Here is a 15,345-nt window from a genome sequence, read left to right as displayed (position 1 = left end):
AGAGTGTCTACTCTATAACTTGGATTTATCAGAGTAATTTAGGTTTGAAAACCTACATTTAATCTTGTCCTTTCAAGACGAGAATTCCTTCCTGAATTACAAAACTGAGGAAAAAAGCATTACAAATTTTCAGACCACAGTTTCATTCTTGTCTTCCCTTTCTTACAGCCTCCTGCCCCCATATAATAAAATAGATCAGGTTTCTGGCCCCAGGTCAGTAATAAAAATGAAATAAGGAAATCCAGACCTTTTCAACTGCCAGATGTATCTGCAATGTTGGAAGAAGACTTTTATAGGACATTAGGGAGAGATGCCCAAATCCAACCTTTTATGTTAATTATTATAATAATTATTATATTATGTTAGAATCCATGTATTGTTTCCTTATGATTTTTTCACAGTGATGACTGATCGAGTTTTCTATTTACCCGTGCAATTACTGATTACTGTTGCCTAACTTAATCAGCATATTTACTAAATAGTATTAAGTGCTAATTGTGGTCTTGCTATGTTGTGGCAAGTGTACTGGCATTTTTAGAATCATACACTCATAGCATGGTTAGGGGTGAAAGGATCTTAAACATCACCTATTTCCACTCCCCTCTGCCATGGCCAGGGACACCTCCCACCATACCAGGTTGCTCCAAGCCCCATCAAACCTGGCCTTGAACACTTCCAGGGAGGGGGCAGCCACAACCTCCCTGGGCAACCTGTTCCAATGTCTCATCACCCTCCTAATACCTATTCTAAATCTCCCTTCTTTCAGTTTTAAGCCATTACCCCTTGTCCTATCACCACACATCCCTGTAAAACATCTCTCCCCAGATTTCCTGTAGGCCCCTTCAGGTACTGGAAGGCCTCTATAAGGTGTCCTCGGACACTTCTCTTCCCCAGGCTAGGAAACAAAACAAAACAACGCCAACACTCTCAGCCTGTCTTCATAGGAACAGTGCTCCAGCCCTATGATGATCTTCATAGCCCTTTTCTTACTGTTCAGGGAAACAAAATGAATTCCCTGATCCCATCCCTTCACGAGTGTTTTGCACGTTACCTGGTTGAGCTCCACTTCTCGCTAGTAGCAACAGACAACACATGAGGGTGTTGGGTGTCATCTCAGCAAACTCAGCAATACAGACTGCTGCTGGGTGTTTACCCCATGAGGTTCAAGATGATGGATGTTCTTATAGGAGCCGGGCTGTCCTTCATCCCATAGAAGCTGTTCTTCCTCAGATGAAATATCAAGTTTTCTCTCTTGAGGTCACCGCCAACAGCAGGAAGAGGTCCCCGCTCAGCACCAGCAGGTTCACTGATGTGTTTGCTGCCCAGGCCAAGGGCTTTTCCCACAGGGAATGTGGCACATGGTGTGATCCTGGGGGACTCTCCACAGGGACAGGAGTTGGACTTGGTGATCCTGATTAGTTCTTTCCAACTCAGCAAATTCTATGGTTCTACCTCCCTGGGCAACCTGTTCTATTTATCCACTGCCCTCATGGTAAACTTTTTTGTAACATCCAATCTAAATCTGTCCTTCTCCAATTTAAAACCGTTGCATCTTATCACTGCAGACCCTTGCAATCAGTCCCTCTCAGACTTTCTGTAGGCCCCTTCAGATACTGGAAGGTCTCTATTAGGTCTCCCTGGAGCCTTCTCTTCTCCAGGCTGAACAACCCCAGCTCCCTCAGCCTGTCTTCATAGCAGAGGTATTCCAGACCCCTGATCATTTTCGTGGCCCTCCTCTGGACCTGCTACAGTCTCTGCAGGCGCTCTGACTGTCTTGGCCTTCCCCTGAGAAGAAATTTCCACATGAAAAAATGTGCCCTTTCCGCACACTTGCTCACACTCCTGCCATGAAAGGAGTGGACCTGATGGTCTACATGTACTGCTACTGGAAGGCAGACAGAGCTGCCACGACTCCTGTGCTTGGGATAAAGAAAATGATGGATGTTGAAGGCAGTGATGTGAGATGCTGAAAAAACAGTAGCTTCTCTCTTGTGTGACTTGCTGGAGCTGGAACAAACAATGGGCCAAATGCTGTTGGCCATGTGCTCAGGCAGAGATGCAAGATCCTGTCAGGCTCTGGTCTCTCTTCACAGCTTCCTCAGGTCCTTGTGAGGATCTATGACAGCTCAAGCCCTGTTCATAACACGTCAAACCTAGAGCTGCATCCCTTCACATACCCCTTCCATGGGGCATGGGGAGAGGAGACACAACCCGTTGAAAGGAGATTAGGTGCACGTGTCCCCTTGGCATCCTCCTGCTTTCTCATTAGGTGGAGAGAGGTTGTGAGGGAGTGCAGTCACTACACAGGGGGACTGGCCCAGCCGTCATCAGTCACAGTATCAAGGCATTTCTGACTTTAACAGTCTTATCATCCCAAGTGTTAGAGACACAACCTTTAATGCTGAGGCCTTCACAAGTGTCCATTTCCTAGTCTGGTCTGCCTGTAACTCCACTTTTGCTGCAGTGCAAGCAGTCATTCTGCCACCTGCAGGACCAGCTCACTCAGGAACAGAGAGGATCTCCTGCCCTCCAGAAACCACTGGGCTTTGGGGGACTTCACATCACCTACTGCATCTGTCAAGGCAATGGGACCACAACCACAAAATGTTTTCCAAGACTGCAATCTCCCTTGGCTTTAGGTAGCCAGGACATCATTGTCCTAGCAATATGGAACTTGCTGCCATCAGCACCTAGGAGCATTGCCCTTGGCACAAACCAGGGAGAACACCTCCATCACACACACATGCAGATGAATGCAGGCTCTGATATACAAGACAAATTCCTGAAATGCCTCTAAGTTCCCTGAAAAAGAACATCTAACATAAATATCTGTGTCCATTTAACAGGAACCCTAGTCCAAGGCAAAGCTGGAAGATCCATGATACCAGTTCATACCAATGGCACCAAGATTCATTACACTCATCCAGACTCTGGAGCCCATTAAAATATTTGTTCAGATGTGTGTTTTGAAGTCTATTTTTTAAGTTCACGGTCAGCCTGCAACAGAGCAAAATTACATCTTTCTTTTCTGGTTGTAATGAAAATGTAAGTAGAGGTGTGTTCAAATCTTGTCCTAGGAGACAGAGAAAGGGAAGGTGTAATAGGGCCTTGGTGGGCAAGGTTTAATACAGATCAGGAGCACATAAGATTCTGATTCCACATTTGCAAGTACATTTCAACCCTGACAACTCTAGATCACCATCTTCACTCAGTTCTGCCAGCACAGGACTGCATTGCTTACCTATGTAGTCTACTGTGCAATGTAATCTCATCCAAATGCTATCTGCTGTCATTTCTCACTTCCCCCTTGTTTATATTTCATATTCCTTTTTTCAAGTGCTAAATTTTTCCTTCTTTTGCAGTTGCCATCTTACATGTCTCTCCTTTCACCTTTTGTTCCAGCCTACCACTTTCACCTACAGTGTCATAAATACCTTGAAGAGTCACTCTGGTGCTGTCTCAAGCTTCTGGTACCAACAGAGACAACAGTAGTTCAGACCACAGAGCTCTAAATCTTCCACTTTTAGGAGGACAGGCAATTAAGATACTTATTGAAGAAAAGAAGGCGTATGTGACACTACCTCTGCTCCATTATCCAGATTGCTTTATTAGGATGCATTGTGTGTATAGATTAGTCTTTAATGTTTGATATCTAAGAGAAAGCAAATTATGGGCTAAATTTTGTGCTGTGTTCCTACTCCTACAGGAAGTATGAAATCAAGCATTCCCTGTAGGTGCTACTGGAATGGTTTGTAATCTGCTCTCCTGTAGCCCTGTTGAGGGTTGGCCATAAGCTCCAGGTTACTGCTCTGGCTTTGTTAGGAAGAGCACTGGAGAACAAGGGTTTAGCTCCTCTCTATTCTTGACACCAACTACTGCTACACATGGAAAAGTTCAAAGTGTTCCTGGAATCCTGCTGCTGTTCATCAGGCCAGGGTTTTGTTAATATCCACAGACATATGATTAAATTTTTATTATTAAAGTCCTCTATTGGGAAACTCTCCTTTGTTGTTTCTGCAATTGCAATCTGAACATCAAGACCAAGTTCAAGCTGGAACTTACAGTTATTACCATTTCACAGGCCCATCAAAATCTCCCTCATTCTAGACAAGCATACATTCCCATGACAACACTCGTATTTGCCAGCACTACCTTGGTTTTGTTTCATGACTCATCACCTCCTCACTACTGTGGAAATTGTTGTCTTCTGGGTTTCATACTTGGTATATAAAGAGGCTTGGAAAAAAAAATAAAAGAAGGAACATGGGAAGCTCCGAGTCCCCAAGAGATGTACTGAATTCCCTGTATAACTGCCTCCTTTTTTTGTTGAGCAAATAATCCTGAAAAGGTGTTCTGGCTATAATTTAATGTAGTCTTCTGCTTACTATAATAAGAAGACTTCAACAATTACCAGGCTGTCCTGCCCATTTCTCACACCAGTCCTGGTACTTATAGTAAACATAAGGCCACACTGACAGATGTAGATAGTATAATTATAAGTGCTAATTTAGCATTAGAATGTTGTTGGTTGTGATGTGGTGGAATGAGATGGCAGGCTGGGCCTGCTGAAATGCCTTATCACTTCATACACAACCAGTCACCACCTAGGAGTTCAGGAGTTCACCCAGTTCCCAGCGGAGTGAGGAACTGCCTACAAAAAGAATGTTTGTATAGTTGGCAGGAAAAAGATCTGCACTGATAAAGAAGCAGGTGAATTCATTTCGGGTGTCTGGCCTTCTAGGCTGGGCAGCAAAGAGTAAGTCAACTCTGTATAGCCCTGGTTAGAACAGCTACATTAAACTTCAGTGCATTCTCCCACAGTTGAGCCATTCATCCTTCCCACTTTGCCCCCCTGTATGTCTGGAAGTGGTGTATTTCCATTGCCTCTTTTTGCATCCTGTCCCCATGTCTCTCACTGGACTTCAAGTCCCTGATCTTTATCACAGTCATATTTGCACAGTAAGCAGCATCCATCTCTGCCTGGAGGCATTCCTCTCATTGCAGACAGCTCAGAGATGTGTTGCAATCAGCACCTAAACCCTCTGGCATGAGATTTTTTTAAGCTTTCAGTATCTTCATAAGCAATACTATATTGGACACTCAATCCATAGTTAGGACACATAAGATCATAGAATCATAGAATTGCTCAGGCTGGAAAAGATCTTCAAGATCATCGAGTCCAACCTTGTCCTAACCCTGTTACCCTATTCCTGAGGACCCGCCACTAAACCATATACCCAAGCACCATATCTAGATCATTTTTAAACACATTCAGGGATGGAGAATCAACCACCTCCCTGGGGAGACTGTTCCAGTGCTTAACTACCCACTCTGTAATGAAGTTTCTCTCAATATCCATCTGAATCTCCCCTGATGCAACTTAACGCCATTTCCCCTTGTCCTGTCATCTGTCACTGGTGAAAAGAAACCAACCCCACTCTCACTACAACCTTCTTTCAGGTATTTGTAAAGAGTGATAAGATCTCCTCTCAGCCTTCTTTTCCCCAGATTAAACAGCTCCAACACCCACAGCTGTTCCTACCACGGGATGTTTCCAAACCCTTCATCAGCTTCGTTGCCCTTCTTTGGACTTGCTCCAGCACCTCAATGTCCTTTTTGCATTGACGTGCCCAAAACTGAACACAGTACTTGAAGTGGGGCCTCACCAGTGCTTAGTACAGGGGCAGGATTACTTCCCTAGTCCTGCTGGTCACACAATTTCTGATACAAACCAGAATGCCATTGGCCTTCTTGGCCACCTGGGCACATTGCTGGCTCATATTCAGCTGACTGTCAATCAATACACCAAGTTTCATTTCTACTAGGCAGCTTCCCATTCACTCTTCTCCATGCCTGTAGCATTGCCTGGGGTTGTTGTGACCAAAATGCAGGACCTGACACTTGGTCTTATTGAATGTCATACAGTTGGTCTCAGCCCAATGATCCAGTCTGTCCAGGTCCCTCTGCAAAGCCTTTCTACCATCCAGCAGATCAACACTCCCTCCAAACTTGCTGTCATCTGCAAACTTACTGAGGGTGCATTCAATCCCCTCATCAAGGTCATTAATGAAGATGTTAAACAGGAGTGGCCCCAGCACTGAGCCTTGTGACACCACTCATGACTGGCCACCAACTGGATTTAACTCCATTGACCCCAACTCTGTGCCTGGCCATCTAGCCAGTGTTTAACCCAGCAGAGTATATGCCCATCCAAGCCCTGGGCAACCAGGTTTTCCATGCGGATGTTATGGGGGACAGTGTCAAAGGCTCTACAGAAGTCCAGGTAGAATACATCCACAGCCTTTCCTTCATTCACTTAGCAGGTCACCTTGTCATAGAACGAGATCAGGTTTGTCAAGCAGGATCTGCCTCCATGAACCCATGATAAGTGGGCCTGATTGCCTGGTTGACCTTTAACTCTTCTGTGATGGCTCTTGAGATTATCTGTTCCATGACCGAGGTGAGACATTACAGGTCTGTAGTTACTGGGATCCCCTTTCTGACCTTTCTTGAAGATGGGTGTCACCTTTGCCAGTCTCCGGTCCAATGGGACATTCCCTGTTAGCCAGGACTTCTGAAAGGTGATGGAGGAAGGCTTGGCAACCACACCTGGCAACTCTCTAAGCACTCTAGCATGTAAACCATCTGGCCCCATCAATGTGTGTCTAGCTTATGAAGCATATCCATAACCATTTTCTCATGGATTACGCAAGGCCTAATCTGTTCCCCATCTCTGTCTTCTATCTTAAGGGATTGCGTGCCCAGGGAACAACCAGTCCAACTATTAAAGACTGAGGCAAAGAAAGTATTAAGTACCTTGGCCTTTTCTTGATCCTTTGTCACTGTGTTTCGCTCTGCATCTAATAAAGGATGGGGATTCTCCCTAGCCCTCCTCTTGTTGTTGATAGGTTTATAGAAACATTTATTGTTATTTTTCACCACGGTGGCCAAGTTTAGTTCCAGTTGGGCCTTGGCCCTTCTGATTTTCTCTTTGCACAGCTTCATTGGATCTTTGTAATCCTCAGAAGTTGCCTGTCCCTCTTCCAAAGACCATAAACTTTCAGTTTCTGAGTTCCAGCTAAAGTTCTCTGTTCTGCCAGGCCAGTCTCCTCCCTTGTAGGCTCATCTTCCATGACCTGGGGATGGTCAGCTCCTGCTGACCATCTAAGATTACCTCCTTAAAGTATGCCCAGCCTTCCTGGTTCCTATGTCCTCCAGAATTGCCTCCCAAAGGGATGATCTCAACCATGGTCTGGAAGAGATCAAAGTCTGCTCTTCTGAAGTCCAAGGTGGCAGTTCCGCAGGCTCCTCTCCTTGCTTCACTAAAAATGAAAAACTATCATTTCATGGTCACTTTGCTTTCAGCCATTACATCCCTCACAAGACCTTCTCTATTAACAAACAGCAGGTCCAGGAGTACACTTCCCCTTGTTGCTTCCCTCACCATCTGTGACAAATAGTTGTCTCCTACACGTTATAGGAATCTTCGGGACTGTTCCCCCTCTGCTGTATTATATTTCCAGCAGATATCTGGGAAGTTGAAGTCCCCCATGAGGACAAAAGGTAGAGACCGTGGGACCATACCCAACTGCTTATGAAGTACCTTATCCACCCCTTCATCCTGGCTGGGTGGTCTGTGGCAGACTCCCATGATGATGTCAGTCCTATTGACCTTCCCCTTGATTCTAACCCATAAGCTCTTAACCTTGTCATCACTATCATTAATTTCTAGACAATCATATCTCTCCCTAACATAGAGGGCTACCCCACCACCTCTCTTTTGAAAAGTTTTGTAGCCATTTCTTTTGAAAAGTTGGTAGCCATCAATTGTAGCTTTCCAACTGTGTGAGTTATCCCACCACATTTCTGTCATGGCAACTATGTCATAGTTTTCCATCTGCACAATGGCCTCCAGCTCCTCCTGCTCGTCACCCATGCTGAGTGCATTACTGTAGATGAACCTAAGCTGGGCCACCTTTTAGGTAGGAGAAGCCCTAACACCCTCTGAACAATACCAAGTTTTTCCAAAGTAACCAACCTCTCACCAATGCTTTTGTTCCTCCTGCCACAAGGAATATCATCCTCCTCCTTCACCAAGAACCAGAATTGTAAGTCCTTACTAGCACCCTCCTCATCCACAAGCACTGGCATGTTGAATCCAGGCTCCTCTCTAGTGGCTCTAGTTTCACCCCTGCCTCACTTCATACCTAGTTTAAAGCCCTGTCTATGAGCCCTGCCAGCTCCTGTCCTTTTTCCCTTGCAGGATAAGCTCTACCCATCCCTGGTCAGCAGGCCTGGTCTCCTGTAAATCGAGCCATAGTCAAAAAAGCCAAACCCCTGCTGGTAGCACTGGGCTCGGAGCCACGTATTGACCTGTTGGCTCATCCTGACTAGTCCCTCATCATTCCCCACAACTGGAGGGATAGAGGAGAACACTACTTGTGCTCCTGATCCCTTGACCAGCCAACCCAGGGCCCTGAAGTTTCTCTTCATCAGCCCCAGACTTCTTTCTGGTGGTTCCCTCATCACTGCCTACTTGAAAGATAAATAATGGGTAATAATTTGTGGGTTCAAGTAGGGTGGAGAGTTTACGCCGTACATCCTTAATCCTGACTCCAGGGAGGCAGCAGACTTTTCTAAGAAGTGGATCTTGTCTGCATATAGGGCCTTCCACCCTCTTTGGGAGCGATTCACCTATGACAAAGATCCATCTTTTTTTCTTAACTGGGGAGGTTTTGATGTGAGGCACAGTCTGACTTGGCCTCGGAGGCACCTCCAGGTTTGGTGAACTATCCTCATCACCATCTGGCTCCCTTTGCTAAGCATTAAACCTATTATTCAAGGTCACCTGGGGAGGTGGAACAGATACCCCATGGACACACTTAACACACTATTTATGCTGTGCAGGATCTTGTTGCCACTGCTCGCTACCTGGTCGGCCATTGCTCTCAACCAGGCGGAGAGGAGACAGGGACAGTTCTGAGCCATGAGCCTCACCTGATGGATGAACCTGGTTCAGGTGGATAAGTCAGGACACCTAGAGTCTGTCTCATCACACTCCCTGATGTTCCTCAGCCACTCAACTTCCTCCTTCAGCTGTGTAACCATGCTGAGCAGACCATTTATCTGCTCACATCTCACACAGCTCATCTCTCTACCAATCTCTGCTGTAAGAGACAGACTCAGGCACTCCTCACAACCAGACCTGGCTCCCCACATGCCTGCGGGGGACCTCCATATAGGTTACCAGAGTCTTTCTGGCAGCAGCTCTTGCCCGAGGGAGAGCCATACTAAAACTTCTCAGAGTGGGCGATGACCACAAGTTAAGTTGCTTCTGAAGCCAACAGGTTCTCAGAGTCCTGCAAACTGCCCCAGAACACTGCTGCATCCCTGTTTGCCCCCTCCTGTTCACCAAGCTCCTCAGACACACTGAAATCCCCCTGCTGTGCCTGATGGGCTGGGCGAGTGAGGGTTTCTTCCTGAGGTTCTGGGCAGCTCCAAGGAGTGCTCTGATCTTGGGAACCCCCCTGTACAGCACAATCTCACCACGAGCCCCTGGGCTTACCTCTGTTTTTTGCTGTCACCGCCTCTGCTGGTCACCACACCAACAAGGTGAGGCTTCTCTCTTCTTCAGTCAGAAGAAGAAGGGGGAACACTGGTAAAACTCATGCCAGTTTTTGACCCACTCAGTTTCTTCCTGGCTTCTCCATGGAAATTGGCTTACAGCTGGCTTGATTGATATTTACTCCTACTTCTATTGGGCTAGGGGCATAGATCTGTCTGGTTCTCAAATTCTCCTGTTGGGCAGGCAGCACGTCACAGTATGACAAGAGCTGCAGACACGTGGGCTTTCTGTGGTGACTTTGCCAGATTTCTGTCATAGACCCTGCTGGTGAGCAGGTCTGCCATGCATGATGCTGCATGTGGTTTTTTTGATTATGCTTCTCCTCAAACATATTAGTTTTGCTTTGCTGGATCCTTCTAGGAGATGCAAGAATCATTGAACCAGTTGCCCTCGCAGTCTTACATATTTTTTTGGTAGATAACATTCTAATGTAACAGCTGTTGTGCTGTAATGGTTCATACATGCCCTAAATCAGGTACCCAGGTGCACTCTCAAGCCTCTCTGTCCTAAGAACTACTGTTCTTAACATGGGAAAGAAGCACTCTATCCAGATTGCTGATACTCATTTTTGGCACAAAAATGTAAGAATATTGGGGCTTTCCCCCAAATCAGATCCCCCAACAATCAACCCTTCAGGGAGTTTTGTTTAAATTGTTTGGGACAAGCAAACATGCATCTTGTCTGAGTTTCCCAGGGCTATTAGAGCTGGTCACTGAGCTTTATTTACTTCAGACAAGGTACTATCAATTTGCTTGTTTTCTTCCCGTACTTTAGAATTAAAGATTTTTTTTTTTTTTTCTAATTGCAGTAAGTACTCCACAAAGCTCTGCTGAAGTGACACAGGCAGCCTCCTTCTTAGAGTAACTTATCCAGAAAGTTCTCCAAAACGTTAAATTTTTTTTTGAGCTTTGCTACAGAAAAGCCAAAATTGTGTGCATACTCTCCCACTAGCACTTGTTCTGTTTGTGGATCTACTAAGGGCATCATTTATCCCTCCTTTAGTAAGTTTAACTGTAAATAAATAGACCACTCAGCCAAAACATATTCCTCAGTAGCCTCTCTATTTCCTGATATTTTAACCTTTATGCTTTTCCTTAGTGTTGCAGTTTGGCTTTCCCTGGTGGAGTGGTAGTTAGACCACTGCCTTATTTAAATTTGGCTTGGCAAGTTTGCTGTGCTCTCTTGCACAGCACTGAGCATATCTTCACACATTCAGCCACTGCCAAATTGCATGTTTGGTGCTTTGTTTACCCTTGTACAGGGAGCATTTTTTCTGAGTGATACGGAATTAATTTATGCTTATCTTCACTATGTTAATGCCAGATATTATAAAAATCTTGTTTTCTAAGACACTGCTTGGGGACTTTTTGTTGGGTATTTTTGTGTGTGTGTGTTGTTTTTTGGGTTTTTTTAAAGGTAAGGTTTTCTTTAATTTTCTCTAACTTTTCTGGCTACAATTGCTGTACTTGGCTACTGAGAGAACATTTCTGAATTTGCATTTCTTAATTTCTACATGCAGAACTGGGGAGATTTTGTCAAGTCTGAGATTTTGCTCATCACCATAGTTCTCAACTTGTGCATTTATTTGTCCTTGTATACTCAGGGCTCTCTTGTGCTCTTTGCTGAAGTATCTCTGTACCAGCATTCACAGCTGTAGTTAAAAGTCTGATGTTAACAGGCTAGTGGGAGGGTGCATTGTGAAAAAATAAGGACTGGAAGTGTTCAACTGGCTGTCATTTTCCCTTCACAAACATTTTTGTACCTCTTTAAAGGTTAAAGACAGACAAGGTAGTTTACGAACCTCAATGCTCTATGACAATGTAGAAGGCAGTGTAATCCTAGAGATTAAATGGATTAAATATGTTAGTGCAGTGATCTTGGGGGAGATATTTCTCCTACTTAGAACCATGTTCTAAGATTTTTTTTTCTCTCAAAAACAAAAGCTCAAAACAAAACCCATAAGCTGAAAAACCACAATAGTTTCAAAACAAATTCCCTCTGTACCACTGACTCTAGCTAAGCAAAAAAACCCCAAAGTGTCTCATTTTTCTCTAAGAGGGCAAAATTTTGAAACAAAATCAACACCTAACACTAAAATTTTTAATTTTGTATGCAAAGCTCTTAAATGTGTGATCTGCTCATACCACAGTTGAACTTAAAAGAATTTCCTTGTAACTTTTGTATACAAGAGCTACTGCATCAGTTTTGTATACCCAAAGTACATAAAGTGCTCACCACAGTAGCACTGAGATGATAGCTACTCTCTTCAAATTTGAGTATTTCTAGTTTGACCCAGGTCTTCCGTCTGGGCTTATTGCTCATGATTTTAATGTATGTATCTCTTCATTACTCTCTCTCTCTCCTTTGTTAAATTTTGTCACTGTGATAAGATTTGTGCAGTGTTCAATAAAATGAGCTGGAAAGAGTTCAAAGAACTCATCTGAGAGAACTTGCAGGTTGGAAAGAAACTTGCTTAAAAAATAAAGACCCAGAGAACAAAAGGGAACTCAAGATGGGAGCACACTGATATGACACAATGAATTCAGACAGGACAGAATTATTTCCTACATGAAAGATAAAAGATAATTAAATCTGTCTTAAAAACAGGTAACAATGAAGATTCCATTGCTTAACTAACCTCATTTTCAGAGGAAAATTTCAAAGAAGTTTTTGGGCAATGAGCTGAGGAATACTTCTCTGTCAACAAGAATACTACCTTAGAACATGAATTAATGTATCACTAAGATGAAGCTACCTGCTTTCCTGTAAGGCCAGAAGGAATATCAGCTTTATTATTTGCAGCTCAAACTTGTTTTCCAAGCCTTGTCAAGTTCTGTCACCTCTAATTTTTTGATACTTTCCCTTGGATCACTTTCATTGCAGCCTAACCCAGTGTAACAAACATCACTGAGAAGTCTCATAGCCTATCAAACATCTGCTCCTATTCTCCTATTTGCAACAGTTTTTTAATGTCACTCCATATGAACTAATTCATCAGTGTCTAGAAGAGAGGAATTATGGGCTGCAAAGAATAGGTATGCACAGTCTCATTTCACCCCTACAGAAGATGTCATAAATGGGACAGAAATCTAATGCTGTGATTCTTCATTACACTAAATGAAGAAATGACCCAAAATGCTGCACCAAGGTTCAAAGCAGTTACATATACACAGGACTGAATTTTACAGACCAGAACTGCATAGCATCACCCAAGTGTTTACAGGAGTTCAAGGCTAGTCTTTTGTTTGTTTTAAAACCAGAAGGAGCAAGTCCTACTTCATTTCACTTATCCCTTGCACAAATCACCTGAAGAAGTCCTGATACATAATACCTCTCATTCATAGTATAGCAACAGTGACATCAATTATTAAAAAGTAAGATGATAATGAACTGTAATCTAGACAAAGGACTATTCTGTTTAGTAAGCACTCAGGCAGTGATGCTTCCCCTTCAGAGGAGGCACCACTAGCAGAGTCCCTGTCCTCTATGAGACCTCCTTACAAAAAACTTACAGGAAGTATTTCAGCAACTCTGGCCTGAGGATGGCCAATAGAAGGATGGCCAATAACCATAAATACACATATATCATACTTTGCTCAGGCTTGTCTCATTTAGAACTAGATGAAATAAGCTCCAAAATAAATACACCCCAAAAAAATACACTGAAAGAAATTTTAGGGAAGTCTACCTAGGTGATTTTTTTGGACTATATGCTGAGGCAATCTCAGGTAAAATAAGTAGTTGGATCTTCACTTAATTTTACAACATTCGTTTGAGGGTCCATGCTCAATTACTTTTTTGTGGTCCAAGTATTTCATACATTCTGTGACAGAATGAGCCAAGAAAGTACCACAGAAATTATATCTTTTCATGATACTCAAAAGGTGAGCCCTTGGATAGGTGGAATTTTTTCCTGAAGATGACTTGGACAAGGTATATAACAGTGTAGGACTGGGAAGGAGAATAGCCTCACACAAAATTAAGGATGCCTTGACCAAGATATTTTTCTGCCCACCAGTTTAGTTCTCCTTTACTACAAGCTAAGCTGGTTACCTCTTGTTCTGTCACAAATGGATGTGAAGAACTACTAACCATGGTCCATATCAATTCTTTTTGTAAAACACATCACTTACCTCACCAAAGAGGCCTTCCTTCTACAAAATGGCTCCATTGTTTCCTATCTTGAAGGTTATGGTTTCTAAGCCTAGAGGTGCTCTTCACTCCTCTCAGGATACCCTCAACTATCTACGATTTCAAGAAGGGTAGACAACATCAGGTAAAGCTGAACACAGTCAAGTGAAGAAAATTTCTTCTGGGACATGCATCTCGCAAGTTGCTGAATTCCAGAATAAGGAACCAATAGAAAAACATTACCTTTGACTGAAATTAATCTTCCTCAATCTTTATTATAAGTGACTGCCCCACTTGTCACTGCTTCAAATGCCTCTCAGGATTTTCTGTTGAGTCAGGGAGCATGAAGTCAGTGACAATCTTTGCTGAAAGCCTTGCTTTTCAGTGAGAAGATAAAGGTGATTCCTGTCATTTCTAGAAACTCTAGTAGTTAATCTAAAAATTACTGTTGATAAGGGAAAAAGCTGAGCTAAATCTATGATAAAGCTTCTGAAAAATATGAAAAAACCACATACAAATTGTCTTTACTTTTAGACCAGAATTGTGCATGACGGCACCATAGGTTTCTTCACTGGTCAATCAGCTGAACCATTTTTCTTGCTAGCTTGTTGAACATTAACAATGCACAAATATCAAGAAGTTATCAGCTCCCTGCTGGCATCTCCAGGGGTGAAGATGACCCAGGGTAGGGAGCGTGACAGAAGCAGACAGCAGGAACAAGAGCTCCATTATCCCAGACTCCACTACGCAAATCTTTTACTGCAAATTAAGATCTGATTTTTCATTCTGTAAACACTGGGTGCAAAGAATTTAAATGATAAACTAAGCACCTGACAGAACAGAGGCAGCAGCACCCAAGCCATGCTAAAAAGGGTGCCAGTGCTTTAAAGGCATTCAGGGCCATAGGTACATGACTGAACACGTTCCTGTGCCTAGCATTTCCAATTAGCTGGCTTTACGTTTCCAGTCGCACCCAGCTGGGTGTGTAACTGGGATGTGGACAGACTTAAGGTCTTCCAAGTAGGGCTCAATGTGTTTATTCATTGTGATAAAAAAAGCTATGAAAGAGGTAGAAGAGAGAGCGAAAGGGAGAATCAGTGCAGGAGCTGGGAGAAGGAAGCAGAGACACAGAAGGGGAATAAAAAGTCTGTTGCATGGATTATGACACTCCTGTCAACTCACAAAGGTGGATGGAGGTAAGCCACACCTGTCTGCTCCAGAACAGGTTTGACTTCCTCTCTCCGTGACACTACACATTTCCTGGTGCTCCCTATAGAGGACAGCCCCAGGTGCAACAGTCTGCTTCAAGCCCAGGCCAGCAGGGGAACTCCCCAAATATCAAGCACCATGCTGTCCATGACATAGTGAATACGTAGTGAGTGCTGTTCCTGGACAGGTCTGCAGTGGCTCAAGCAGAACAGTGAAGCTGCTCCAGAACCTGCAGCCCACTTTCAGGAACTGCTCATTTCCCACTGCAGCCAGTGCCCTACCTGCCTCCTCCTGCCTCACCTCTCACTTCAGCACTGGGAGGCAAGGACCAGTCTGGCAGCAGCATCCCACTACTGACACCATTTGTGATGTCCTCCTCA

The sequence above is a fragment of the Heliangelus exortis genome, chromosome 1 (assembly GCF_036169615.1).
Source record: "Heliangelus exortis chromosome 1, bHelExo1.hap1, whole genome shotgun sequence".
Lineage (NCBI taxonomy): Eukaryota > Metazoa > Chordata > Aves > Apodiformes > Trochilidae > Heliangelus > Heliangelus exortis.
Note: the sequence above shows the minus strand (reverse complement) of the source record.